We start from the raw sequence: 14,387 nt of genomic DNA on the forward strand, positions 1-14,387 counted from the left end.
AGCTGAGCTAAAAATCTTTATGCAACATTTTGTCCATATTTTTTACTGTTTTTCTTAGGAAAGATTCCCAAAGTGGGTTCCCTGGGTCAAAGGTTATGAAGATGTTCATGGCTCTTGACATCAATTGCAATAGTTGCCCAGAAGGGTCACTCAAAGACCTGGTTGGCCACCACCAAAATGGTGTCAGAGGTTGTGTTAGGGAGATAAGGGTTCACTGGGGTGATACCTTTCACAGGCATCACAGGGCAGGGTCAGGGACACCTGTTGGGTTTTCTCTGGAGTGAGTTCTTAGGGAACATTCTGGTCTCTGCACATAGCTGCACAATCTCAGGTGCTTTTCAGCTCTGCCCTGCTGAATGAGAGCTCCATAATGCATTTGAGAATAAGCTCCAAGGTGGAATCAAATGCTCCCTCCTCACCCAGCAGCTATTTGGGGATGATCAGGGAAAACGAAAGATCAGGTTCCTCTTCTTTTGGTTTTAGGTGTCCAAGGTGTTGGGACAATGATGAGTTTATCTAGAGAGAAGCATTTTCCAACCACACTGATCATGGGGGACAGTGGGGGACGTTCAAAGGTCATACCTCGTTTATTCCTCATTTATTCTGAGACAGGTCCTCTCAGGCAGGGCCTCAAGGACTATGGGATCCAATCCAAAGGCCCAGGAGGCCAAAGCCCTTTCAGATCAACTCCTGGATGGGGCCTTCAACTGCAGATTTGAGACATGCAGGAACAATGACAAAGTCAGAAGGGGCCTAAATCTAGGGGCTGCGGTAACCAAAGAGACTCTGCTTTATTTATGTATCTATTTATTTATTTTGGCCTCACCAGGTCAAGAAAGGCTGTCTCCTTCTGTCCACTCTGTCTCTCACAGCAGACAACTAGACATCCAGAAACTCTCTCCAAGGTTATCACACTCAAGCATGAGAGACCCTGGGATAATCACACATACACAGGTAACACCCCCACTTGGTATCAAGACAACATCGCACATTCCAAAGATGCCCTCAGTGCATCAAACATACAATGGGATTCCACTGTACCCTCATTTTATTTTTTATTTTTTGTTTAGAGACAGGGGTCTCCCTACGTTGCCCAGGTTGGTCTCAAACTCCTGGGCTCAATCAGTCCTCCCACCTGAGCCTCTTGAGAAGCTGGGATGGCAGGCGTGTGCCACCCAGCCACACCCTCATTTCACTGAGCCAAATTCAGCTATACTCAAAGGGCCAAATGCTTTTCTTTTTCCATTTTAAAAACCTTAAATAATATAAAAGTGTATTTTGCCTATTGTATTTATTTGTATTTGTTTCTATGGGTTTTTTGTTTTTGTTTTTTAGTGTGGGAAAACTAGAAAGCCTGCTGGACAAATTATTTTTTTTTTTTTTTTTTTTTTTGAGACGGAGTCTCGCTCTGTCGCCCAGGCTGGAGTGCAGTGGTGCGATCTCGGCTCACTGCAAGCTCCGCCTCCCGGGTTCACGCCATTCTCCTGCCTCAACCTCCCGCCTAGCTGGGACTACAGGCGCCCTCCATCACGCCTGGCTAATTTTTTTGTATTTTTAGTAGAGACGGGGTTTCACCGTGTTAGCCAGGATGGTCTACGATCTCCTGACCTCGTGATCCGCCCGCCTAAGCCTCCCAAAGTGCTGGGATTACAGGCGTGAGCCACCACGCCCGGCCGCCTGCTGGACAAATTCTAAAAGAGCTATAGCACTCTGTTTCCTATTTTTTGTATACTGTGCATTGTACTTTATTGTATATTGTCTACTGCAGTTTCTTTTGTGCATTGACTCACTGATGTTCCTGTACGGCATCACACACACAAAACCAGCGCATGGAAAACTAACCTTCAGGAGCAACTTGGGAGATTGTCAGGAATTTTTTTTTTTGAGATGGAGTCTTGCTTTGTTGCCCAGGCTGGAGGGCAGTGGCACAATCTCGGCTCACTGCAACCTCTGCCTCCCCGGTTCAAGCATTTCTCCTGCCTCAGCCTCCCGAGTAGCTGGGATTACAGGCAGGTGCCACCACACCCGGCTAATTTTTGCATTTTTAGTAGAGACAAGGCTTCACCATGTTGGTCAGGCTGTTCTCAAATTCCTGACCTCGTGATCCACCTGCCTCAGCCTCCCAAAGTGCTGGGATTACAGGCATGAGCCACCGTGGCTGGCCAGGAATTTTTTATTTTTTATTTTTTGCCTACTGTGCTGACTTCTGAACTTCACAGAATTTTTTATTTTTTATTTTTTTGCCTACTGTGCTGACTTCTGAACTTCACCATGAAGATGTGACTCTGTTGAACAGAGTTTCTTCCCCTTTGGTGCTTTTAGGTCTTGGGGGCATGTGTCTGTCTGTTAGGAACTAGCAGAAAATCAGCCCAGCTCGGATCAGAACAGGAAACCAGGACCCAGGCTGGTGGGTGCCAGGGCAGGGCCTTGTGGCTTCCCAACCTGCCTCCCAGGGACAGGCTATCTGGTCAAGAGAACTTGCCCTCCTCACTGCTGGGTCCCTTAGCGGGCTTTCAGGTGCCTGGCCTGGTCCCTCCTTCTTTAAATGAAGAGTGGCCTAGATGATTGTCACACTCCTGTGTGACACTGGACAACACACATCACCTCTCTGGGCTTCCATTGCCTCTGAACAGTCTTCCACCTTCAACTGGAATCAGAGCCCCAAAAGTGAGATTCCAACAAGAGGTTAATTGTGTGAGATACTGACCTCCTCAGCATCTAGGGTGATGGGGTCCCCGGGTGGGTCACCTCTAGCTGGGAGATGCTTCCTCTTTCACAGCTCCATCTGTGCCTTAAAAATTAAAAGCTGGGAACCTGTAATTCCAGCACTTTGGGAGGCCGAAGCAGGAGGATCACTTGAGCTCAAGAGTTCAAGACCAACCTGGGTAACATAGCGAGACCTCATCTCTTAAAAAAAAAAAAAAAAAAAATGTAAAGGCTGGAAAAGATGGGACTAGGTGATCTCCACTGTCCTTTCCATCTCACACCAGCCACCCCATGCCCAACACACTCAGAATAGATGACAACTGGCAGATTACCCTTAATAGGTATTTCTCTAACCCAGTGACAGGGACCTCTGCATCAGAATCACTTAGAATGCTCATTAAAAATATGACTCCAGGCTGGGCACAGTAGCTCACGCCTGTAATCCCAGCACTTTGGGAGGCCAAGGCAGGCAGATCACTTGAGGTCAAGAGTTTGAGACTCACCTGGCCAACATGGTAAAATCCTGTCTCTATTAAAAATATAAAAATTAGCCGGGCGTGGTGGTCCACACCTGTGATTCCAGCTACTTGGGAGGCTGAGGTACGAGAATCACTTGAACCCAGGAAGCGGAGGTTGCAGTGAGCCAAGATCACGCCACTGTACTCCAGCTTGGGTGACAAAGCGACACTCTGTCTCAAAAGAAAAAAAGAAAAACAAGAATCTGGCTTGCCGGGTACAGTGGTGTGCACCTATAGTCCCATCTAACTGGGAGGCTGAAGTGGGAGGATCCCTTGAACCCAGGAGAGTGAGTCCAGCTTGAGCAATGTAGCAAGACTCTCATCTCAAAAAATAAAATAAAATAAAATATTTATTTATTTATTTATTTATTTATTTATTTGGGAGGCCGAGGGAGGTGGATCACCTGACATCAGGAGTTCAAGATCAGCCTGGCTAACATGGTAAAACCCCGTCTCTATTAAAAACACAAATTAGATATATATACATCTGGACCCTCCCATCCAGGAAGCGTAAGCACACCCAAGGTATGAGCAGACTAAAGAAATCCTGCAGAAGAGGGAACACGTGCATAGAGTATGCTGGCAAGGTCACATATAGAAAATGGGTGGGGGAACTTGAAAGCAGAGGTATAAATCCTATGTGCACCTTATTTGCTCAAGTCTACACAGACCAGTATCCAAACATTGAAATTTTCCTTTCAAATTAAATCCCCCAGAGTGTAAGGTCTCAAGACCTTTCTTTCCCCCAAATCTTTTCTTGTGGGGATGCATGTATACAGACAATGCAAAGCGCTACAAATCGCAACACCAAATGCATCAAGAGGTAGATTATTAGTATGAGTCAGTTTCACACTAACTTTACCAAAAACCTCACTGCTCATATTAGCTCAAGTAATCTACTTACAACCGCAATTATAAATTCTGAGCTTCCTCGGCTGACGAGTTTGCAGTAGGTGGTTCTTGGCCCTGAGGGCTGCTGAGATGACCATCGCTATGAGATGCCCAGTGAGAAAACCACCGCCCTCTCCCAGCAGGGTCCAGCAGGAGCAGTGTCTGCTCTCGGCTACACAACTCCATTCATAGACTTTTCCAGTTACATTCGAGGTTCACCCAAAGGAGGTAGTAAAAGGAGGAGGTGGGCACAGAAGCTGGCCTGGTATGTTTGAATTCCAGCTCTGCTTTTTATTAGTCTCCAGGTTTTCTCAGTTTCCTCATCTGTAAAATGGGAATAATATTACCTGCCTCGCAGAGTTACCATGAAAGTAAGAAATAAAATATTCAAAGTATATGACATGGCCGGGTGCAGTGGCTCACCCCTGTAATCCCAGCACTTTGGGAGGCCGAGGCAGGTGGATCGCCTGAGGTCAGGAGTTCGAGACCAGCCTGCCCAACATGGTGAAACCCTGTTGCTACTAAAAATACAAAATTAGCTGGGCGTGGTGGCACATGCCTATAATCCTAGCTACTTGGGAGGCTAAGGCAGGAGAATTGCTTGAACCTGGGAGGCGGAGGTTGCGCTGAGCCGAGATTGCAGCATTGCACTCCAGCCTGGGCAACAAGAGCAAAACTCCATCTCCAAAAACAACAACAACAACAACAACAACAAAAAGTACAGGACACCTGCTCCATGCTCCATAAAACAAAGTTAATATTGCCATAAAGGAGACCAAAAAATCACAGAAACCCATGACATGATCCTAATGGGAGCCCTGTTAAGAGAGGCTTTCAGGCCAGGCATGGTGGCTCACGCCTGTAATCCCAGCACTTTAGGAGGCCAAGACGGCCAGATCATCTGAGGTCAGGTGTTCAAGACCGGCCTGTCCAAAATGGTGAAACCCCATCTCTAATAAAAGTACAAAAATTAGCCAGGTATGGTTGCAGGTGCCTGTAGTCACAGCTACTCGGGAGGCTGAGGCAGGAGAATTGCTTGAACCCGGGAGGTGGAGGTTGCAGTGAGCCGAGATCGTGCCACTGCACTCCAGCCTGGGTGACAGAGCAAGACTCTGTCTCTAAATAAATAAATAAATAGAGGGGCTTTCTGCCAGGTCCATAGCTGCCTGCACACATAGTCCAGAAATGTGACCTCACTCCCTAGCTCCTGCTCCACTCGCCACCATCAACCTGCTGGCCTGTCATTCATGGTTTCTGGTGACTCCCCCTGCCATCCCATTCCAAACCCCTCAGAAAAGCTTATCCAATTCCTGAGTGAGAAGAATGGGCCTAGAGCCTAGAAGGGCTGAGTTTAAGTTAACCCAAAGAAATAAACCCAAACTCCTTCATTCTCCAAGCTGCTCAGGCCTCAGGGACGTGTGTGAGGTGGCTGTGGGGCGCACGCTATCATTCCCCATGTGGATCCATCACAGGGCTTAGCACACAGGAGGTGCTCACTCAGTGACTGTTCTGTTGTTGAATGGCAGGATGAATCTCACTCCTCCCTCAAGACCTGAAAACTTGAGAGTTACGAAGACATGTTTAGGAATGACTGTAAAATACCACTTTTCAGAAAACACAGAAACCTCCATTTGATTCTTTCATTTGCAAGCCTGTTTGATCTGTCTACACACCAGTTGGTCTCTGGTGTCCCAGAAGCAGAGGGCAATACACAAAACCAGAGTTCAGGGGAGCAAAGCACACATTTTAGGAAGTTATTGCCCAAGTTTCACTTCCACGTTGTCTTCTGCATTCTACTTCAACTCTAGTTTTGAGCAAAGCTGGGGCTGGTAAAGAAACTTCCTTTAGTCTACACGTTCCTCTCCCTGAGTCCCAGCACTGAGGCTCTGTAGACCAGGGCCTCAAATTACTGAGCACCCACTGATGCTAGACCCTGTGTCAGGCATATTCAGACATCTTCTGACCTAAGAGCCACAACAAGCTGGAAAACAGACACTGAGATGCCAAGAGAGGTTATGCAATGTGCAAACGACTTCACAGTCAGGGAGTCGGGTCTGAATCAAAGATCTCCTTGGCTCCAAGGTCCTTGCTTCTCAACCTGCCACTGTCCTTTTTCAAAGGTGCCAACCACTAACATGGCAAAGTGTTTCATTTTTCATAAAGCCACCTGAGGAGCTCAAAAGCACCTTTTTTTTTTTTTGAGACAGAGTTTCCCTCTTGTCACCCAGGCTGGAGTGCAATGGCACAATTTTGGCTCATTGCAACCTCTGCCTCCCAGGTTCAAGCAATTCTCCTGCCTCAGCGTCCCGAGTAGCTGGGATTACAGGTGCCAGCCACCATGCCCAGCTATATTTGTATTTTTAGTAGAGACGGGGTTTCACCATGTTGGCCAGGCTGGTCTTGAACACCTGACCTCAGGTGATCCACCCACCTCGGCCTCCCAAAGTGCTGGGATTACAGGTGTGAGCCACTGTGCCCGGCCCAAAAGCATCTTGAAAAACTGTCCCCCCTGCATTAAATTCAGATCTCATCTCTGCCAGAAGGATAGCCCTGGACAAATCATACAGCTCTCACCCACCTGTGACTATGTCCCATGGGAGAAGGACATGTATATGGAGGCTTTCTGCTAGACTATGCTAGATGCTTTGATACACATTATCCCACTCAATCCTCCAAACATTCCAGGGAAGCAGGTGATAGTAGCCCAGCTTCATCAAAGACAATTCTGGTTCTGCAGTGGGATGTGATTTGCCCAAGGTCATGTGGTGCTGAGAAGCAGGGCCAGGGCTCCATCAGCCCTGCCATGCAATAGGCTTTGTTGAGTGAGCACTGGATGAAAATTCCAAAGAGCTTAAAGCAGCCAGACAGAGCCAGTGACAGGAGACTCTATCAGGCAGATGAGGAAAGAATGGAGCTTTTCTTCCTCCTACCGCCCAAGGCTTTCCCATCCTTAACTCCTCTGCACAACGGGGCCCTCACTGTCCTTCCCCGACCTTCTTATCAAAGGATGCTGGTGCCAGGAGGGGGAAAAGACAGAAAGAGGATTAGTCTCTGGCATGGTTTATGTTGATTTCAAAGCTGCCGCTTTTCCCACGTTGGGCCTTCTTTTTCACTGTGGATTTAAGTGCCTGGTCCCCTGCTGAAGGAAGGTCAAGGGCAGAGGTACATTTTGAACTAGGGAAAGTCCTCAGCATCCTCCTGCTCTCACAGCCTTACTGCTAAACACAGCAGTGGATGCAGATGGTGGCGCTGTGGAGCGATGAGCAAAAACCAGGCTCAGGAGCCAGAGGCCTGGGTTCCAGTCCTGACTGTGCCTCTTGGTCAAGACGCTTCCCCCCGGGGGGTCCCAGTTCCCTTGTGTGTTAAAATTAGAGAACTGGATGCTTAGGCCTGAAACTCTGAGTATGGGGTTTCTGCTCAGTCCTTACAGGCCACCATTAAGTGGAGGAGCTGTTCGGCTCACACTGCCTCTCCTCCCCCCCTTCCTGAAGGCAGCCCCATCTCAATGGCTCACAGCATCTAGGCCCTCCTGGGCTTATTCAGCACCTGCTGGCAGACAGAGGCGGTCTCTCTCCCACCCCTTCCTGCTCCCACTGTCACCTGTCCTGAGGTCCATCCTAGCTAGGCCTTCATCACTTTGTCGTATGTGTTTTCGCATGCCTGCCTCCTCCACCAAGCTACCTTGGGAACCTCCAGGGTCATGCACAGATTTGCACCATCAGCATCAGCCTGGCTCCTGAATGAATGACGGGGAGCGGGTCAGGTTGGATGATCTCCTGGCCCACTGCAGTCAAAGTACGGTCTACAATCCAGAGGCATCACATCATGTGCAAAAGCGTTCAAAATGCAGCATCTCGGCCTGCCCCAGCCCCTGCTCAGAACCTCCAAGGCAATCCCCACATGATGCGCAGCACACTCAAGTTTGGAAAGTTCTCTTCCAACTCCTCCCTCCCTTGCTTCTACCACCTAGAAGCCTCTGGAACTGTGAGCCTTAGCAGGTCTCACTAAAACATAGCCCGTCATTAACCAAAAGAGATCTGCCTTAGGAACCTTCTAGAAGCCCACCACTGACTCTCATAAGCAGAATCTGAAATGTGTGCTCCCCGGGGGGACTCCTGGCACACACTACTCACTGGCCCTCTCCGACCCTCAAGGAAGCCCAGGAAGCTTTCAAGAATGCTGAGGTGGCCAGGCGCAATGGCTCACGCCTGTAATCCCAGCAAGTTGGGGGGCTGAGGCGGGTGGATCACCTGAGGTCAGGAGTTCGAGACCAGCCTGGCCAATATGGAGAAACCCTGTCTCTACTAAAAATACAAAAATTAGCCTGGTGTGGTGGTACGCACCTGTAATCCCAGCTACTCGGGAGGCTGGGGAAGAAGAATCGCTTGAACCCGGGAGGCAGAGGTTGCAGTGAGCCGAGATCATGCCATTGCACTCCAACCTGGGCAACAAAGCAAGACTCCATCTCAAAAAATAAAAATTAGGCTGGGCGCGGTGGCTCACGCCTGTAATCCCAGCACTTTGGGAGGCCGAGGCAGGCGGATCACAAGGTCAGGAGATCGAGACCATCCTAGCAAACACGGTGAAATCCCATCTCTACTAAAAATACAACAACAACAACAACAAAAAAGAAATTAGCCGGGCGTGGTGGCAGGTGCCTGTAGTCCCACTACTCAGGAGGCTGAGGCAGAAGAATGGTGTGAACCCGGGAGGCGGAGCTTGCAGTGAGCCGTGATCGCACCACTGCACTCCAGCCTGAGCGACAGAGCGAGACTCCATCTCAAAAATAAAAATAAAAATAAAAATAATTAAAAAAAAAAAAAGAACGCTGAGGCCTGGCAGAGTCAGACAGACTGGCTGCCCACTCACCCGCATGGATCCCATGTCCACGCGCAGAAAGCTCTCTTCCCTCATTTCTCTACTCTTGACATTTATTCAGCTTGTAAAGAAAAGGATCCTTTCCAAAACACGTCTTCATTTTTTTAATAAACCCCGCAATTCCTTTAATGATTTCAGATTATCTTAAATATTTATAAAAATCACTCTCAGCAACACTTCTTTAAGCAAACCTCCTCATCAACTTCGATTATTTATATATTTATGAACACGATGTTCAAGGAGCAGATGGCAGCTAGTAAGTCCTCCAAAAGAAGGAAAAAAAATCAATGGGACAGAATGTAAGTTCCATGACTCGTCCATTTACTCTTCTCGATAAGCTCTGGTACAATTATCTTTCCATTCAGCGGAAGCACCACACAAAAGTCCACGATTGGTTTAAAATAGCACACTTGGACTTCATAAAGCTTGGAGGCTCCAAGTTTAATCTAGGAATGACCTGCCAGCCAAGGGCTCTATTCCCAAAGGAAACTGAAGCTCTGTCAGGGGAGGGCAAGACAATGGATGCGGGGACAGATGATGGGACCAGGGGAGGGACAGATGATGGGACCAGGGGAGGGACAGATGATGGGACCAGGGGAGGGACAGAAAGAGCACCAGGGGCCGAGGGAAGAAACAGACATTGCTGAGCACCTACTAGGTGCTATGCTCTCTGCTGGGCACTTTCCATACAACCTCTGGGTTGATCTTCACAGCAACACTTCCAGGTGGCAACTGTTAGTCCTCATTTGAAAGATGAAGAGAAAGACAAAGAGAAAGGAAGTATCTTGGCCAAGGGCACAGAGCTAGTGAGTGGCAGAGCCAGGATGTGAACCCAGGCTGTAGGGCCCCAAAACCTTCACTGCCTCTAGAACGAGAAAAGGAGGAGAGGAAAAAAAAATATTGCTCTTAACCTCATGCATCCTAGGCTAACAAAGTTGCCTTTCTTTCAGCCTGGTGAGGCCAATCACCCGTTTTAAGACTATCAAAGACTTAATTGCCAAAGCTCTACTGAAGCAAAAGGACTTGATCCATTTGAGAGCCCAGAGAAGGATGAAAAACAAGATCACAAGGTGTCTGTCTTCAACAGGCCTTTATCAAGTATCCCCTTTAGGGAAGAGAAAAAAAAATCAATCCTTCAGTCCTCCCACCCGAATTTCTTTCTTTTAAGAAGCTCCAATTCAAGCTAAAACAGAGAGCTGAATCTGGCCTTTGAGATGCCTATACGCCTGCTGAGGTAACAGTGATTATTACTGTTGGTGATGATGATAACAATAATCATGGATGGTGATCACTATTATACGGGGTGTGCAATGGGAACAGGGGCCTTCGCTAAGGGCTTCGCTTACGCTACTGCCAGGAGCAACACATCCCCATAACATATGCGCCCATTTTACAGATGAGAACACTGAGGCTCCAAGAAGGGAACAAACTTGGTTCCATGCATACAAGCAGTGAGAAAGAAAACCAAGGCATGAATTTGGATCTTACTCTCTTACTCAGGAGCCCTGGGAGACCAATGGGGATTCTTTTGCCTGTTTAGAGATGAGGAAAAGAGGGTGCCGAGAGTGTAGTGACCTCTAGAAGGCTGCACAGCCAAGAGATAGTGAAGGTGTATCTGACAAAATTCATACTTAAAATCTGAACTTTCAGCTATACAACACTTCCTTTACAATACTCAGTCGTGGACGATTTCGCTGAAGACATCCAAGTCCCAGACCGCCAAAGCCACACAAATCGTGGTCTCTTCAATTAACGAGATGGCAGTAATGCTGGGCACGGGTGAGGCCACAACCTCCTGGCACCCGCGTCCCTCGGGCATCCTTCCTGTGCTTCCTGTGCATGGGTCTCTGGATCCTGATCTAAGAGCTGTCAGGGACCAGGATTCCACATAGGGAGGAACCACGGGACAACCATTTCAAGGTCAACTACAGGCTAGTGTGCTGACCTTGAGATGGAAAAAGAATGTACATCCTCAAAGAGCAAAGGGGAACCCATCATCCTTCTGCTCATTCTGTCAAAAGATACGTACTGTTTCCTGCATGTGCCAGGCAGCAGGTCAGGTGCCAGAGGAAGCACAAAGACCACTCGGTGTCTGCAAGAAGACACGTGAGCTCTGCAGGCCAAAAACTTAGGCGAGGACCCTCAATCTGCCCCTTCCTGACTGAAGGTCTTGAGCCAAGTCCTGCAATCTCTCTAAGTCTCAGGAAAATGAGAACCCTAGCTCTCCTTTACAGGTAACCCTGGCCACTCCACAGTTCAGTCATTAAAAATGAATCTGGGCCGGGCACAGTGGCTCACACCTGTAATCCCAGCACTTTGGGAGGCTAACACAGGGAGGATCCCTGGAGCCCAGGAGTTTGGGCAACATAGGGAGACCCCGTCTCTACAAAACATTAAAAAATTATAGGCCGGGCGCAGTGGCTCACGCCTATAATCCCAGCACTTTGGGAGGTCGAGGCAGGTGGATCACAAGGTCAGGAGATCGAGACCATCCTGGCTAACGTGGTGAAACCCCGTCTCTACTAAAAAATACAAAAAATTAGCCAGGCGTAGTGGCGGGCGCCTGTAGTCCCAGCTACTCCGGAGGCTGAGGCAGGAGAATGGCGTGAACCCGGGAGGCGGAGCTTGCAGTGAGCAGAGATCGTGCCACTGCACTCCAGCCTGGGTGACAGAGCGAGACTCCGTCTCAAAAAAAAAAAAAAAAAATTAAAAAATTAGTTGGGCATGGTGGTGCACACCTGTGGTCCCAGCTACTTGGGAGGCTAAGGTAGGAGGATGGCTTGAGACTGAGAGGTCAAGGCTGTGGTAAGACATGATCACGCCACTGCACTACTTCAACCTCAGCAATACCATGAGACCCTGTCAAAACACAAACAAAATGAATCTGCACATGCTCAAACTGCAGCATGTTGCTGCACAGAAGGGTCTGCGTTGTCTCTTAAAAATAATAGTAGCACTTACGGGGGTCGGGAGTTGGGGGACCCACATAGCTAAGGATCCTAAGAGAGGCATGCAGAAGACTTTAGGAGCTGAGAAAGGAGAAGGGGTGGCTGTCAGAGGAGCAAAATTACTTGAAAATCTCCCGAAGTGAAGGGAAGAAACATATATCGGCCTTTATCTGAAAACCATTTCCAAGTCTCCCCGTGCTGGAACCCACTTCAGCCTCCTGCATCACACACTCTGCCCTTCTCCGTGCTGTGAGCCCAGCAAGGATCTAGAGTGCAAATTCCAATGTGCCTCCCCAGGAAGAAAACTCAGGCCAGCTGACCACTTCTGCATGCCGACCAAGGTAGAAAAGCCACCTCTTCCGGGCTTCCCCTACATTACAGTAACCCCAGGCCTGGGAAACCATCCCAGCCATCAGCCCTGGCTCAGTCTTGGCTGTTGGCCTCAGCCAGTCACCTGGCAGTGGCAATCAAAATGATGCCTTCTTTTTATTTTTCCCCCAGGGTAATCTTCCAAGAATGGGAGCGTCTCATAATCAGAGTTTAAGCCCTTTTTCACAAGGGAGTCAGTATTTTCACAAGATGGTCTTCCTCAGAGAGGGGAGGAGTCCATCCAACCCAGATAGCAAAATTGCTTCCTGGGGATCGTGGATGGATGTTACAGGGCAAGGAAGCCAAAATGTGGAAGCACACCGACTCACCTCTCAAAATTCACCACCCACCCGTTCATCCTACAATTATCTATGGGGTGCTTCCCACGTGCTCCCAGGAACCCTTTGTAGGTGCTGGGGATGCAGAAATTCAAGGTGACTGGCAATGACACTTTCTATCACTGCGCCCCCTCCAGGCCAGGAAATCTACGCTTGTTTTCTCAAGGCCCCACTCGCAGCAGCCCATTTCACAGACGGGACCCTAAGACTCAGAGAGGGTATGCGACTTGCCCAAGGTCACACAGCTAGTAAGCGGCAGGGCCAGGAATTAAACATAGGTGCAAAGTGCACGTGACACTCCCCCGCAGCCCCAGCTTCCCACTCTATCCCTCCGCACCCCTCCACCTCTTGCAGCAGGGTGGGTAGCAAAGACACATCCCAAGTAGCTCCAGCATGGGAAGACCTCGATTCCTCCTTCCTTCCATTCCTGACACAGGACACACGTTTCAAAGGACACACAGGTTTCTCCCACCCCCAGTGTGTGTGTACACAGCCCCAGGAAAGCCCTGCAGGCTGCAAGGGCACCCACCCGCTAACACTGAACTTTCATTTAAAAAGAAAGATGATGAAAAGATAAAAGGCGAAGAGGAAGTGCTCTTTAAACACAGGCGGGTGGCTACCCCAGGAGGAAGTCTTGAGGCCAGTGGAGATTTTGTTCACCCCCTCTAGTTCCTCAAATCGAATGCGACTGGCCTTCCAAGACCCTGATGGGAGGTGGCCAGGGGCCAGCGCTGCTCCCGGGGTCAGTCCCCGCACAGACACCTGGCTCGCAGGAAGGGTCTGCCCGGGACCAGCCACCCCGACCCGAGCGCCCCCTGCCTCGAGGCGCACAAGGCGCCGGCTCCGCAGCTGGGTGGACCCGGGCGGCGGCCCCGCTGCGCGCTCCCCTTGCGTCCGCACGCCGCCCCCCGCGCACTCGAGGCGCCTCCCCCAGGACCCCCGCGCCCGCCGGCCCGGACGCCCCCACCACGGCGGCGCCCCCTGTCCACCCGCGGCAGCGCCCGGCCCGGCGGCCCGGATGGTACCTCCGCCTCTCCCCGCACCCATCACGCGCGCGCCCCGCACCCCGCGCCCTCTCCAGGGGCAAATCGGCTCCAGGGGCGCGCGCGCGGGCCGGCCGGGCGGCGGCGCCTTCAGAGCCCCGGCACGTACCTGGCGGCCCGGGCGGGCGAGGGGAGCGCGGCGCGGGAGCGCAGGAGCCTCGGAGCCTCCGGTGCCGCCGCCGCCGTTTCCGGGTTGGCGGGGCTCACGTCACCGCCACAGGTTTGCGAGCTGCCCCCGCCGCGGCGGCAGCAGCAGCAGCAGCAGCCCGGGCGAGTGCCAGGCGAGAAATAACTATAAAAGGAAGAGGCGCGGCGAGGAGGAAGAGGAAGCGCTGTTTACCTTCGAGAAGCTGAGCCGCCGGCGCTCGCACAAAAGGAGGACGCTCGCCTCGCGACGCGCCTCCCCCCGCGCCCAGTCCCCGCCGCATCGCGGGGCCCCGGCGTCAGCGCGCGCCGCGCCCCGGGACCGCCCCGCGCCGGCCCCCACCCCAGAACCCCGCGCCCGCCTGGCCCGTGTCCTCCCGAGCCGGGGCGCCACGGGCCCGGGACCGTGGTGACCTTGGGCAAGTCACCGCGGGGCGCGCTGCGGTTAGGGGTCATCGCCCTCATTGTGCGAGGAGGAAACCCGGCCCTGAGAGGCGCAGGGGTGACCCCCAAGGTCACGGCCTGTCAGGCAGGGCTCGGGCTCGAACCCCG

General features: G+C 50.9%; 1 protein-coding gene and 1 non-coding gene across 13 annotated transcripts in view; both read right to left on the reverse strand.

The window, feature by feature from the left end:
• The window catches only part of FAM49B (family with sequence similarity 49 member B), a 177,904-nt gene extending 163,782 nt beyond the window's left edge, over positions 1–14,122 (reverse strand). For 6 of the 12 annotated variants that reach the window (XM_030795484.1, XM_030795473.1, XM_030795479.1 and 3 more), the window contains exon 1: positions 14,032–14,122. The gene's annotated coding sequence lies outside the window, so the exon portion shown is untranslated. Of the gene's footprint in view, positions 1–13,800 lie in introns of all 12 variants that reach the window. The other 6 variants (XM_030795476.1, XM_030795475.1, XM_030795472.1 and 3 more) reach the window with 3 other exon arrangements.
• On the reverse strand, positions 1,650–1,711 carry LOC115830719. The gene has a single exon (XR_004026271.1). It is a non-coding gene; the product is annotated as a U7 small nuclear RNA (small nuclear RNA).
• Positions 14,123–14,387: the final 265 nt, after the last annotated feature.

This window comes from Nomascus leucogenys, chromosome 16 (genome assembly GCF_006542625.1).
Source record: "Nomascus leucogenys isolate Asia chromosome 16, Asia_NLE_v1, whole genome shotgun sequence".
Classification (NCBI taxonomy): domain Eukaryota; kingdom Metazoa; phylum Chordata; class Mammalia; order Primates; family Hylobatidae; genus Nomascus; species Nomascus leucogenys.